Genomic DNA, 14,087 nt, shown 5'->3' on the forward strand with positions numbered 1-14,087 from the left:
GGGGCTGCAATCACCGGCGTTACGGAATGGCTGGTAGCAGCGCAGCAGATGCTCGAGGTACAGCGAGGGCTGTCTGTTAGGCTCCAAACTCAGCAGGGGGTGAAGGCATGGGCTTCTTCAGAGTTACTTTATCAGCCCAGCTGAATGGTTTTCTTTCTGGGAAACAGATCCATAAATCGAAAACACTTCCCCCCCCCCATGATATTGTCACTGCGACTTCATTTAGCAAATGCTGACGGTAGTTCAGTGCGGTTCCCGCTGACAAACTCCATTTCAGTGACTGCTTTCCAGAGGGTTATTGAGTGATAGTCCTATATTGCTCAAGCCAGATGCCAACAGGTGCTTTCAAAAAAAGGCAGGGTTTTGTCATTACTTTTCACCCTACACTAACAGGAGATAATAGAGTTATATTAGACTTGTCTGGCTCCTATTTCACTCACTGTAACTAATAAAAAGCTGTAGGCAACATATTTCAGTTGCAAAAAGAAGGTTATCTTTGTGCTTCTTTTTATGAGTGATCATTTTTTCCAGACCCTTTTTTTCATGGTTACGGCCCGAGCGAGTCCATTGCTGTGAGGCCTGAGTTTTGAATCCATAGACTCATGAATAATATTGTTTTGATGTCCCTTCAACAATATTTTTCCCGGTGTTGTTTGTGAATGAAATTTTGCAGTAGCCTGTAACAAGCAGTCGCAGATCTTGACTCAAAAAAAAAAAAAAAAATGTGCGCAATGTAAGCCTTCACGTTCCTTGGTAGTATAATGCACAATATTTATCATCCCCTCCTGGTGAAGCTGCTCACCTTTCCACGGCGATGCTCGCTCGTCGCTGGTGACTGCAGGATCTCCAGGCTCACTGACACAAAGGCAAAGCTTACCACGGTTCTACATACCCGTCTCTTCCGAGTATGTTTTCCAGTTGTTGTCTCCAAGGTTGTTCCAGTGCGCTGGGCTATCGAGACTTTTGGCTTCTCGTCTTCATTCTGGTGTGGCATCTTGAATCTCGGTCTGCACAGAAGGAGTGAGATGTCTCTCCAGCGCATCGACTGGATCTCCTGGAGAATCTGCATAACGTGGTCGCGGCATCACCTGGGAGTTAGAGCAAGTTTTCAAACGTATTTTCACTGCAAAGTGCAGTGCAACACATGCAGGTTTGGAGGCATAATACTTTAACAGAAGTAAAATATTAACTCATTTTAGCACATTTCCAAATACTTGGGGTATTCTACAACTGAGATTTTTGTACTTATTTTTTTCCATATGCCAGAAAACAGCGATTGTCACACACCCATGTTCTCTTTTCCTAAGTTTCTACATCTGCCACTTACTTAGACATATCTCATTTTACCCTTTTTGGTTTCTGTCTGTAGTACTGCTTGATATAAGCAGTAAATTAATCTGGAGATTTGTGTTACGTGCAGGACTAGTATCTAGTCTTTATATCCAAGCTATGTCAGAAGGTTTTGTTGATGGTTTCTGTGTAATGCATCTCCTGCAGGCCCTGTATCTCTTGGCTGGATTTGCTGTGTAGTTCTTTTCTCTTGTTTCAGCCCTAGTATTATCTCGTGTTCTGGAAAACTAGCAAGGTGTCGTTTTCCAAGACCATGAATTTGATCACATCACCGCGCTCGTGTACTCATTCACCATGTCACAAACTTGGTCTTCTCGTCTAGTCTCGGTTCTCAGGACTCCACCTCTGAACTCTTGTTTTGATTTTTGTGGGTTTTGATGTTGTTTTCCTATGTTGGGGAGAAAGCCTTTTTTTCTGTCTTTTTTTTTCACCCCACCTTATTTTGCAAAGAAACTGTTTTCCAACGAAGAGCAAAATACAAAGTTATGGGCAGATGAAGGGCAGCAAAATGACCCTGGGAACAGGCTGTTCTGTTTTAGCTCTGCTTCTGTGCTACCCTCTCGTTTTTGCTTTCTTTCCTACTACTAAGCCATGGTACAGAAGCACAGAAATGGCAGCAGTAAATGAAACAAAGCAACCACCTCCTAAGCCAAGGTGGAGCTATGGCAGGGTGCTACGACAATAAAAGCTCCAGTCTTATGCTGGGGAAGTGAAGGGGAGGGAGAGGAGGAGGAGAATCAAACCTGGCTCTGTGCAGGAGCGTCACTGGCTGCTTTGTCTTCCTCCCCGCCTCAGATTGCTCTGTTTCTGCTGAGGAAGCTGCTCTGCCATTATCACAGTGTTTAACTTTGTACCTGCAACATAGGGTGGTTCAGGACTCCAGCTATAAAACACAAGACTCCTTAAAACATATTGACTCACTCCTTCCGTCAAGTTCCACATTGTCCGTCGCACTGTAGATTTGCAAGTTTTCATAAAACTCATAATCTTGGCCGAAAGAAACTATTTTCATCCTTTTTTTCTTTTTTTTTTTTATCAGAACAGATTTTATGCAATCATCTTGATCCAGTTTCTTCTCCTGTGACTCCTAGATGAACTTTTTGCCCTGCGTACTACTTGGTGGTTTGGTAGCCAGCCACCTTTCTGTTGCAGAAGAAAATGGCTCTGGGAACAGGAGGACGCATATTAAAGCAGTGAATGTATCATTTGGAGAACAACTAGGGATGGAGAGTATGGTTTGTTTAAATAAAAAGTCATTTGTCCACTTTAACAGAGTTCCATTTGCCTGAGAAAATACTTCGGAGGAAGCTCTTTCAAGTTCCCTCCTGGGTGATAAGGGCATCCTGAGCACTGGCATGCAGCTATGAATACAGCAGCTCTACGCTGCCTTCTGCACAGAATTTCCACTCCTTGTCCTGCCAGAGGAAGCAGCTTTGAAACCAGACACTTATGCATATCAAGAATCATATGAGCATAAGTTTATACTTTAAGAATAACTTGATTTTTCCTCATAATCAGAAGCACCCTTATCACCTCTGAATTATTTTTGGCCTTTACTGACTGAAAACAAAATCAGAGAATCTTTTCTTGGCCTCTCAGGACCAGCACAAGGCAAGATTTTTCTAATTGTAAGAGGTTAGTGGCTTTTGATGCTTCTCCTGCTACGTATCTGTTGCTCTGCTCCCTGGTTTGGGACCACAGACGGAGAGGGCTGAGCTGTGAGCTGTGCTGTGAGCACACGCTGCTCGGCTGGAGAGAGGAGGCTTGTCAAATCCACCCTGCTCGGAAGGGTTTCAACCCAAAGCCAGAGCCACGTGCTGAAGAAAGGTTTGCCTGAGCATCCACATCCCCACTGAGCCAAGAAATGCCCATTATTACTCTGCAGTTTCTCCTGAACAAGTCAAGATAAGCCAGTTGCTCTTGAATATGAATAGTATTAATTATTCTTTTCCCTTTGACTGATAGAATTCCTCCAACTGCCTTTTCTGTTCTGTTCTTAATTCTTTGAATGGTCTGGCATATCTTGACAGCGTTTTGGCTATATCTGTTTTTCAGGAATAAAGGAGCGTGCACCGTCCATCCCCTCAGCTAGGCCCGATGTGGTTACGCAAGCTCAGGGCTGAGTTAGTCCCAGGTGAGCTGGATCAGTAAGTGCTGTGCCCTGGTGCCCATCTTTGCTTCCTTCACCCCCACGCTCCTCTTCGTGTGTTCTCACTCATGTCGCGCTGGTGCTTGTGTGGCAGAGTCACAAGAGGTTTCTGGAGGCTGAACTGGCTGGCAAACAATGGGGGTTTGTTTGTTTGAAGGTCTTTGTGGGTTTTTTAGGTTAACATTTCTCTGGATCCGTTCCCTGGCCTGGTTCACAGGGAGGCACAGAGAGGTGAAGGCAGATGTGAGGTTTTGGGGTTAGGGTAGTCTGGCTCCAGGTTGCCTGTGCAGACATGAAACTGTGCTCTTGATTGAAACCTCTGGGGAGAGAGAAATAAGCGAGGGGGTTGTTTTTATTTTTAATTACAATATCTGACTTGCAACAGCTGTATTTGAAGTTACCAACACAATCATTTGCACTGGAGGTAGCATACATCAGCTGTTCACGGTGTGTACCATCAATAGCTGGAAATCATTAAAAGGAAAAAAAGGGCCAAAACACAAAGGAAAAAAAACAAGCTCTGGAGTTGCAAATATCGGAGTGTCTTTTACCCTACCCTGTTCTTATTTCTGTTGTTTCCTGCGTCTGAAGTTTTAACTGGTATCTACAGTAATTGAAGTGGTGTGTCCTGACTCTGGTTGCTTGCATACAGTCCCTCTCTGGTACATAGGACAACTGGTTGGTTTGGAGTACTTGTTTGCTTGGTTTGTAATTCTTGACACCCCAAAAATTTGATTTCCACAATCTGAGAGGACTGTTTTGCAGATTATCAGCATTGGTTTTTTGCTTTTTGTATATTACTCAACTCAATAGGAGTTGCTGCATGCAGAATACTGCACAAACCATCTCATTCTTCCTACATTTGGGAAATGAAGGCAGGCATCGCCATTTTTCCAAACTGGAACAAAACACTGTATTTTTTTTCTCCCTTCTCTCTAGAAAAATAGTTCTTAAATACTTATCAAGCCAAAGAGACTTTTCTTTCTGACTGTTTCTTCCAGTTCTATTCTGTGGTTTACCTCAGCATCTGCTTTCTTTTTCCACTCTCCAAAGTCAAGGCTGGTTTTGATTAAAAGCAAGCTGAAAGGCAGATTAATGCATTGCAAGAAAAAGCAGCCTTACAAATCAGAAGAGAGAGCAGGAAAGTTATTTGTCAGTGATCGCCTGGTCCTCGATGTGATGTTTTCTGGTAGCGGTTTTTTCTCCCAGTGGGACTAAGCCAATGTGTAGAGGGTTCTATTATTATTTCATACCGCAACCATCTCATCCAAAAGCCAAGACACATTCTTTGAACTGAAATGAAATAATCTGTTTGTCCTTTCTGACTGCTTTGCAAGCGAATTCTTCAGCCACAAAATTATTTGCGAAGCACATTTTTCTCTTTCCCATTCCACCACATTTTCATTTTTGATGAACTTTTAAAATGTCCATGTTTCTGTGAAATTCCAGTGCTTTGTGATAATATCATACGTGACTCCCGCTTTCAAACCCAAAAGGTGGTGTGAAATCAGTCTTAAGAATTGTTATCCCAAGCAGATCCCATAGGCAGTCTAGTTCTTGGTATTTCTCATCTTTTATTCAAAGAAATGTTGAATGAGTTAAATAATAACAGAAAAGGTAGACAGAATGAAAAAAAACCAAACCCACAGTGTAAGTAGAGTGCAAGTCAGTGAAAGATGAAATGCTGAGACTGGAGGGGAGAAATAAAGGAGAACATCAGAACTCTGCAGGAGAGGAGAAAGATGTACGCAGGTTCTGTATGCAGAATAAAATGCACATTTTATCTGTAAACTGAAGGAGCCACAGAACTAATGTTCTACTGCCTGAAGGCAGCGTGAAGTCTGGGCCACTGCACTTCTGAGCCGCCGCTGGAGAATCTTTGAGGTGGTGGCTGCCCAACGGGGAGCACAGCAGAGCGGAGCATCCTGCTCCCAGAGCACCAGGCTGTCTTGGCAGGCCAGGGAACGGCCATGGTCTCTGCTTCAGCCTCGCTCTGTGGCTACAGTAGAAAGTCAAAGCAGAAAAGCAGTTACTCTGCTTCTTATGGAGTGTTTACCTCCTTATAGACAGATAGTAGACAAGTTTACCACTAAATGTTTCTGTTCTTTTGCTGGATATCTCCCTAGCACAGCCTTAAAATACACATCCATATCTGGATATATGTCACAGAATCACAGAATCACAGAATAGTAGGGGTTGGAAGGGACCTCTGTGGGTCATCTAGTCCAACCCTCCTGCCGAAGCAGGGTCACCCACAGCAGGCTGTAGAGGACCTTGTCCAGGCGGGTCTTGAATATCTCCAGAGAAGGAGACGCCACAGCCTCCCTGGGCAGCCTGTTCCAGTGCTCCATCACCCTCAGAGTGAAGAAATTCTTCCTCATGTTCAGACGGAACTTCCTGTGCCTCAGTTTGTGCCCATTGCCCCTTGTCCTGTCGCTGGGCACCACTGAAAAGAGCTTGGCCCCATCCTCCTGACACCCACCCTTCTAATTATCATCATTGGTCAGACAGTGGAACAGGCTGTCCAGGGAGGTGCTGGAGTCCCCGTCCCTGGAGGTGTTTAAAAAATGTGTAGACGTGGCACTTCGGGATATGGTTTAGTAGGCATGGTGGTGTTGGGTGGATGGCTGGACTCGATGATCTTGGAGGTCTTTTCCAACCTACGATTCTATGATCACTATTATTACCATCATTATTATTTATTATTATTTTTTCCCTTACTCCATTCAGCAAGCTGCCATGAGCACTGCCCCTTTTCTGCTTCGGTTTTCCCCAGCCCTAAAACCACTGCCCCTTCCGCTCGGGGTTTGTCCAAGTCGCCGTTAAGGGCTTGAACCAGGTGGGAGCTGGCTGGAAGCCTGGCAGGGGAGCCTGCAGCTGCTGCAGGAGAGGGCAGCAGAGCTCAGCAGATGCGGAGGCCGGCGGGCTGCTTGCTCGTCCAGCGAAGGAATGCGAACCAAAGCGTGGCCTGGGGGTTTTTCGTTCCTTAGAGTCGGTCCTTACAGAGCAGCAGCTCCAGGAGACATTAGCTCCACCAGCCAAGCAGGAGCAATGGCAGTTCTGGGTTTTATTGCCGTTTATAAATAGCCGCAGGCTGTTTGGAAAGACAGGAGGACATTGAGAGCATCCAGTTTTCTTATAAGGGAAGAAGGAGTAGGAGCTAGGGTTGTTATTAAACACAAGGCCACAACTCACTTGAAATCTGTGTTGATTTGGGAAGCAAACAGTACTTGAAAATGCATTAATAAATACAATTTAAACCATTATTTTGCATCTTACCCAGGCAGGGTAGAGTTTGCTTTAAAACTTGGTGGCTGGTTGTGGTCAAGTCTAGTTCCGTTCATTCCTCTGTTGAAGGATTGCCTCTTGATTATTTACGATAAAGGGGAGATTTATTTCCTAGAAAACAGTGGCAGCAGATCTGATGCACACAGAAATTGCAGCAAGTGTATCCTATGTTCAGGTGATGAAAGTAAAGTGCTTCTGCATTTACCCGGAGGATCAGCGGATGCCAATAATCCGCAGTAAATTCCTGGCAGCATTCCTGTGTGCCAGCACAGATCACAGTAGCTGATTTTTTGTGGGTATGTGTAGGAAGAAGAAAGCGGAGAAAACTTACAACAGGAAAAGTTCTCTCTGATGGTTTCTAAAGTTGTACACCTCAGCGCTTGCTGGTAGGGGTGTTTCTGGTGAGCAGCGAACTGTTGTCTGTGAATTTTGGTATGATTTTAACATATTTAGGTAAACTAAAAAGTACTGGGAGCACAAGTGACCAGAGGCACTGCTGTGTTTTGGACGACAGATACGCTGGAATAATCTTTTATTGTTGTTGTTAAAGCTTATTAACTCTTGCATCAGGCACCGAATGCTGCTGTCGGCTGCATGGCATCCCCTTTGAAGGGAAACCAAACTGAACGATTTCTCTTTCAACGTGCAGACTTGTAATGGTGTTCAAAGCCCTGCATGAGATAATTCTGAGCCCAGAGCAGTTTTAGATCAGCAGGAAGAAATATTTCATTTTCAGCTGGAAAACCAACCCAGAAATGGGTTTATTTTTTTTGGTAGAAGCATCTAATATTTGTAACTAGTGACGAGAGTCCATAGTGGTGCAGATTCTTGAGGCTGAGCTCCGCAAACGACATGGTCTTGTTCGAACGGTGTGCGTATCCATGTGGAGCTCTGGGTGGATGACGGATATGGGGAGGTTTACTCTTGGGCTTAAAGTCAAGCATCTCCCTTGCTAGTTGCAGCTAATGTGGTCAGAAAACAAAGGGAACAAGGAACCTGAGATTGAAAGGACTCTCACCTTTACCCCAACAGCATCTCTGAGGAGCTTGTGCCATCGTCCGACCTCTCCAGACCCCTTTCGTTTCCTTACCCTTTTTGTATTGCAGGCTGATGAATTATATAGGTTTGGGTACCAAGGAAGATACAGTTGTACGTTGCATGCCATTGACACCATTTCTCAGAAAAGAGCAAAACTTACCAGGAACAAAAGGCACCAAAACACCTGAAGACAAGTACTGTGAAATGTCTGTACAGAAGAAGGGTTAGTGGCTAATGCTTTCTTCAGACACAGATGATTTGTTCTATGAAAGAAGTAATTCTGTTTTAAAGCGCAGACCTGCTCATGCTCACACCCTGCATACGGAGATTTAAGAAATGATTATATATATGGAGCTTGTAGTCCTTACTGAATTGACATCCCGCCAGGTTTTAATTTGTTGTGGGGTCCTGTTTGGTGTCTGCCCGAGGGACTGGGTATGGCAGTGCATAAGAGCATCTCTTGTCCGCGGGAGGCTGGTTACTGCAGCGGTGGGCTGGATCTGGGAGAAAAGGGGTCCCCTTGCCCCACGGGTTTGGGGCCTGCTTTGTCTCGACTCTCGGGAGCTTGGGACTTGTTCACCCAGGAGTTTCAGGAGGTGGTAAGATGCGCTGAGTAATGAGCGTTACTGAGTCTTTCACTTGCAGGTCTAGCTGGAAGACGGCTCAGACTGACAGCAGTTGCACCCCAGGAGAATGATAAATTGCTTACTTAAATAAAGATGATGTAAACCCTGGTGAAGTCAGGATGACTGCCTCCCAAAAGCAATTCTGGGTCCACTGATGCAGTCTGTGCTTCGCTCTCCTGTATAAGAGATCTGAGAAATTTATTTCCCCCTCTCAGCCCAGCAGTAAATCTGGGAGGGTGACATCGTGCACTTGATCTGTGCTTACAGGTCTGGCTGTTTCTGGGTTCTTGTCATTTATCCTCATAGGAATCAGGAATATCTGCTCTGAAAAGTCCATTTCAGTTTCTTTTTAAAATGTGCATTTCTGAAGACTTCTTGGTCTGTTGGTGAGAACTTCCAAAGAGGCCCTTCAGCAAATTTGTTCACAGGTAAGTATAAACATCACAGTTCATCCTTGACTGCTGGAAAGGCCAGGATGCTCATGAAGACAAGCAGCCCGAGGCAAAAAACAGTTTACTGAGACTACCACAAAATTAATGAAACCAGGCTTGAACATCATATGTACTGCTCGGTGCATGGACACTTGAACACTGTGTTTAACACGGGTGCACGTTGCATGGGATGGCAACTTGCATCTCTGCAAGACAGCCCGGGCAGTGAAACACTTGGTGTGCGGTGGTTAGCAGAAGCAGGACTGCCCACAGGTAGGGAATGAGGGCAATTCCCCAGCACCAGCAGCTGTAAGTAATGAAAGCTAGGGAACGGTTTTGCCACCTGATGTTGCCTGCTCAGTCTCTGCATCTCTGAGCCTGGGAAGTTGAAGCAATTTTCTGTAGGACTTGATGTAACTTTTGTCTTTGTTCTCCAGCTCTCATCCTGATGGATGTTCAGAGCAATGCTGGTAGCTGAACATCTTGTCTCTAGTTAGGCTTTGGAAAGGGCACGTAAGATATATGCAATTTTTTGTTATAATGAGCAGTGCAGCAATGTGGTGCTTTGCATTAAATTTGTGGGAATGACTACAAATTCTGGACCCGCCCATATACCTTGGCACAATATTAAGAATACTGAGAATCAGCAAAATGAAAAAAAAAAACCACCAAAACCCCCAAATATCTGCTAATATATTCTATATCTTATGTATTTTCAACCTTACTAGCGTAAGAATATTTTTCACATTAACTAAATGTGACTTTTAGAGGGCTACCTCTCTGTATGTTAAGTATATATCTGTATTCCAAAGTAGAAAAGAAGACTTGGTAAGAGAAAAAGGTAAAAAAGCCCAAATTGTTTTGTTTTGAAATTTCAACAAATAGATTTGTTTCTAGAGGCGTTTGACTAGCTATGCAACCGTTAAAGACATTTCAAATTATAGCAACAGAATAACCCATGATGAATATATCCTTTCACCATATCGAATTTCCAGTAAAAAATTATGTCAAAAGCATCTTTATCTGAACATACATGGGAGTAAGTAATTTGTACGAAAGAAGCACAGGGCACGGGCTGGAGAGTTTTCCAGGGACAGCTGTTGGCACAACATACAGTACCAATGGACACCGCTCTTCGGGGGCTTGTAGCAATATTGTTACTGAGGAGAAGAGCACTTTGGAGACCTTCGCAAGTGTATTTGTTGGTCTAAAGCTTCTTAGCCAGGGCACAGAGAGTGAGAAAGTGATTTAAGATATTGGCCAACCTTGTTTATATTAAAAAGCACGTGTCATTTCCCCACTAATACAAACCAAACCCAACGTTTATGAAGCATGGCTTCGGCAGGGACTGAAGATTGCTTGGCTCCAGGAGTTTCTATCATCCTTGGGTGAGGGCCAAAACAAGCTTGACTGGAACAAAGTACAGTGACTGCTTTAATGCTGTGCGTCTCAGAAACTGTTATAGCTGGAAAGAATGGAGGAATCCCAACAGCAGAAAACCTTCCTTTCTTTTTTTTTTTCTTTTTATTATAGCACCTCATGTGTCCTGAGTAAGAAATTGTATCATTCCAGTTTTAATCACCTGTATTGTTGACAGTTGACTCAACTGTTTTTCAAGATCCAGTTTGTTGCTATTCATTTTTTTTTTCTTACCCACTGGTTTCTTATTTATAGGAGCTTTCTGCTAGCACATCTTCCCCCCTCCTTCTCCTGTTTCAGAGTCTTCTAAATGATAACGTGCTTTCACAGAGGAATGACTTCTGCTGAAAGGCTCAATTCCCTCCCAAATCTTTCCTTCTTTTCACGTCTCTGTAGGGTTGCATCCTTGCCAAATACTTTCTCAAGCTTCATGCTGCTTACGTATGTAACCTTTGAAGATGATTTGCTTGTCAGTGTCTCTGTGACAGAGGATTTTATGGCAGTAATTATCTCAGAAGAAATACTTTGTTGGGATTAAAGGTTTCAGTTAATGTCCTTTCGGTTTTCTGTTTTTAAAAATTGTTCCATGTGCAAATCGTGGGCTGCTGTTTAATTTTGTCTTCCAGACTTTTAATTATTTAAAATTTTGCTCTGTTTTCTTTGACTAACAGTGTTAGAGGTTCTCTGTGGGAGTCCAGTTCAGGATTCAGTAATAAAACTGAGTGAAGAGTTAATTACTTGGGCTCAGTCCCATACTTTTGTCTGTCCTCTGACTCAATAGCTGAAATCCTGAAAATGAGATAGCTGATGGGAACAGTTGCATTCACATGAGGTGAATAATCTCCAAGAGAGCTTTTCAATTTCACTGTGATGCATCTTCAGGATGTAACCGAGCATAACTTTTCTGAAGCCAATTTTATACCAGCTGAGGATCTGCCCAGAGGTTTCTTATGTACCACGCGTTCACTAAATTCATTCATGGTAAGATATTCAAGGAGAACAAAATGACAGTGCATGTAAAAAAAAAAAAAAAAAAAACAAAAAAACCCCAAAAAAACCAGCAAAGCAAATTCATATTTGCTTTGAAAGTTTGTAGAAAAGGGCTGGATTCTTTTCTGCAGCTTTGGCAGGTTCTGATTCAGCTCTGGCAGCAATTATTCAGAGGAAAGATGGATTCTGTGTGAGAGAGAGAAAATACACATAATTCCCAGGGAGTCTTGACAGTCTAAGCAATTAAACTGATTTCTGACATCTCTGGACAGTGGGAAAGGATAAAAATGAAGTTCGTATTTGATATACATGAATTCTTTTGGTAGAAAAGCTGGCTTATCTTCCAAGACGCCACGTAATTCTGTGTCTGCCCCACGGTTGCTGGTTAGGCATGAGGTCATCTCTTAGATGCCCTCTCCAGATTTAGAGTCTCGTTTAAAATTACAGCTTCTGCTAAAAAACCCCCCGTGTGCTGTGTTTCCAGATTGAATTAGTCTAGCTACAGCTTCTAGCCATTCATCACAAAGTCCTGCTGTATGTGAAAGCTGGAGAGCTGCTGGGTGCCAGCCGTCTGACCCCCTCAGCGAGGCCGATTGCTTTGGACGTGGGGCTGCGCTATCGGGGTCGCCCAGCTCCCGGCTCGCCTTCTGCCGGTGTGTCGTGTGGGCATAGCGGGATGTCCCCAAGGACTTCGCTGCTGTCTCCCCCTGGTCACGCAGTTTAATCATTGTCCACTGCGGTTCTTTTCAAAGTACAAAGGGCTGTTTTCTAAGACAATGCACGCAGTGAAATTCAGCATTTCTGGTGCATTTGTGTAGCAGAATTATTCTGTTCCTCTCTCAGACCCCTGCTGAAGCACTGCGTTTGGGTTTTGCCAAACGGCTTGCTGATCTCCTTCCCACTTAGAAGCACTTTCACGAAGGCATCATTTCACCGCGGCCTAAGAGCTGAACGCAGATTTTGTTATGATCAGATTTCAGTTTCTGAAAATCATTTCTGAACTTCCCAGTGGTAGTGATTCCTGCCAGAAAGACTTTCATCAAGCAGTCTGCTGTAATATCAGGCAAGTCACCCACTGAAAGCAGAAAAATCGCAACATGGATGCATTCAAAACATTGCCATTCTGCTAACTGGTAGAAAGTGATCGCTTTAATGTGCCCTTAGTTGCACATTCTGGTGACATTTCTAGACATAAACAATAGCTTAATCTGTTATTTTTTTAAAGAGGGTCTGTGGTTGAAATGAAAGCTAAATTCATGTCTATAACGTTGTTCTCCGTTTCCGAATGGTCTCCTGGCATGACTTTCAGAAGCAGGCAACCTTCACTGCTCCCCTTCTATGAGGCAGCAAATGACTTGCGTGTTCCAGGAACTCACTTTATTCCATGCTATCAAGTGAAATACAGAGCCCGAATTCAAATTGAATGGAAACATTGTGGAATCATTAGTGTTTGTCAATGGATTTTGTTATTTGTTTTGGGTTTTCTTTGGTTTTTTTTAAGCAGAAGCTGTCATCTCTTCTTCCTGGTAAATTAGCATCTTTTATTGGCTATCGTATTTTCACATTATGTACCCAGCAGAATCCTTTTACCATGACCATCTTCCAAATTAAACTTTGAGATTCCAGGAAAACTGTAACAAATATTTTAAGTCAGATGTGGAGCTAACCGAAGTCGCTGGAGGAGTGGTCCCTGGTGCGGTGCTTGGTATCTGCCTACAGCACAACATAGTTTCATCTGAAAGGCTGGGCTAACTTATCTAGGTTATATATAACAGCACAGGAGTTTAAGTTAAAACTGAGCAAATATCAATAAAAAATTAATTGTAGGAAGGTTTCTCGTTACGACTGTTGACTGCATAATCTCAAAAGCAACACCCCAGCCTTTCCTGGCAGAAGGAGGAGGAGGCAGGAGGTTTGGATTTTACACCTTGCTCGGCCCCTGAGCTGCCATGTGGGCAAATCATTCGCTTTTTTTCTCCTGTGCTTACTTGTCTGTAAAGTGAGGGTGATTTCTGTCTTCATATAGCAAGTTCTCTGAGCACTGTAGGTTAAAAAAATGCTACGTAACAAGCTACAGGTTTACAGGACCCTGGTGGCAGATTCAGCACTGAAAAGACAAAGTAGGTGGAAAACCATATAAGGTACTTCATTGTATAATTGGTTGTTACTAATACAAAATCAGGAGATGATTAAATACTGCAGTGGTCATATTTACTGAACCTATTCTCTGTCCTGCAGTGGACACCTCTAGTGAACGCATCGTGTTTGCCGCCATTGATTCATACACATGTTACAACGCAGGAGCCTAAATGCTACCAAAAACATCACAGGGTGAAGAAATCAAGGTTCCATAACAGATTAGTAACATAAGAAAGCAATGTCAACAGCCTCCAAACATACAAGCTCTTTCTGATCCATTCGTGGCAGAGAAGCATTCCTGTGACTGAACCACCCAAAGCTGCTAAAATGAGTTTTCCGAAGCGGGACAGACCTTCTGAGAAGACTTGTCAGGTTCTTCCAAACAGGCATAAAGTAAGTTGGCTTCCAGAAAAACAGGAAAATTTCACTAAACATAAGCAACTGGGATCATCTTAGGGTAAGAGAAACTAAGTAGTTGGAAGAACTTGTACACGTAAAACTGTCCTTGCCGTGACTCTTCCAGCGTTGTCTGGCTCAACTTTGGTGAAACAAAATACACAAAATCCACCCAAATTGACTGTGCAGGAAAAGCAGCAAGACACTTTTCCAGTAAAAATTTTCAGGTGGACCTGTTAGTGGAGCCTGGTGAGTTTTTTG

Source organism: Opisthocomus hoazin, chromosome 6 (assembly GCF_030867145.1).
Source record: "Opisthocomus hoazin isolate bOpiHoa1 chromosome 6, bOpiHoa1.hap1, whole genome shotgun sequence".
NCBI lineage: Eukaryota > Metazoa > Chordata > Aves > Opisthocomiformes > Opisthocomidae > Opisthocomus > Opisthocomus hoazin.